This window comes from Eurypyga helias, unplaced genomic scaffold, assembly GCF_000690775.1.
Source record: "Eurypyga helias isolate BGI_N326 unplaced genomic scaffold, ASM69077v1 scaffold32493, whole genome shotgun sequence".
Lineage (NCBI taxonomy): Eukaryota > Metazoa > Chordata > Aves > Eurypygiformes > Eurypygidae > Eurypyga > Eurypyga helias.
Genome location: NW_010242372.1, coordinates 613 through 1356, shown reverse-complemented (window position 1 = coordinate 1356; position 744 = coordinate 613). Strand labels below are relative to the sequence as shown.

Below are 744 nucleotides of genomic sequence, written 5' to 3'. Positions count from 1 at the left end.
GGAGGGGGACATTGGAAAGCGCCTTGGGCGGGAGGTTTAGCACTAAAGCAAACGTAATGCATCGCGCGTGAAGGGTCTTTCTGTTGAGTTTTGTGGCGTCTGCGAACGCAACGGTGCAGCACCGTGCGAGGTGCCAGAGCTGCGAGTGCGGCGCCCGCGCTGGCTCCCGCGGCCGGTTCACGCTCCGCAAGCCGCACGCTCGGAGGGCTCTGCTCTCCCCAGAGATGGGGTGAGCGAGGTTAGGCGTGGGGTATTAAAAAGCACGCAGCAAATCGTTCTGAACCCAGTGACTTCCCCTAAAAGCAAACGCTCAGTGCCACCGTGTCCTTCGACCCAAGGGGATGGCAACGGCTTGAGTTCTGTTGCCGAGCGACTACGAGCGATGCTACGGCTGCTCCTCCGTGATGTTTGATGTCCAGCCCGACTGCCCTCGAGGTGTGCGTATGTAAACGTGTGTGTAGGCGTAAATAGGTAAGTAGAACGCTTTTCTGTGGTAAAGGCAGGGGAGAAGAGGAGGAGGAGGGACAATAAAAACACTTCTCTATGCTGACTTACTCCAAGTTACCCTTTCCCTGTCTTTTCTCCCTAAAGCAAAGGCTCGTGAAGCCCCTCTGGCTCCAGAGCTGAAACTCCGACGATGCTGGAGGATGACTGAGCAGAGCAGCTCCGTCGTCAGCCTGTTCAAGGAGCAGCACTGGTGTTCCCATGGCTCTCGCAGGCAGCACTTCACCCCCGAGCAGCCCA

General features: G+C 57.7%; 1 protein-coding gene across 1 annotated transcript in view; it reads right to left on the bottom strand.

Annotated features, from left to right (window-relative positions):
* TNFRSF13B (tumor necrosis factor receptor superfamily, member 13B) overlaps positions 1-744 on the bottom strand; it is a gene marked incomplete at its 5' end in the record, with an annotated part of 1953 nt that overhangs the window by 602 nt on the left and 607 nt on the right. The gene's annotated exons all lie outside the window — the stretch shown is intronic.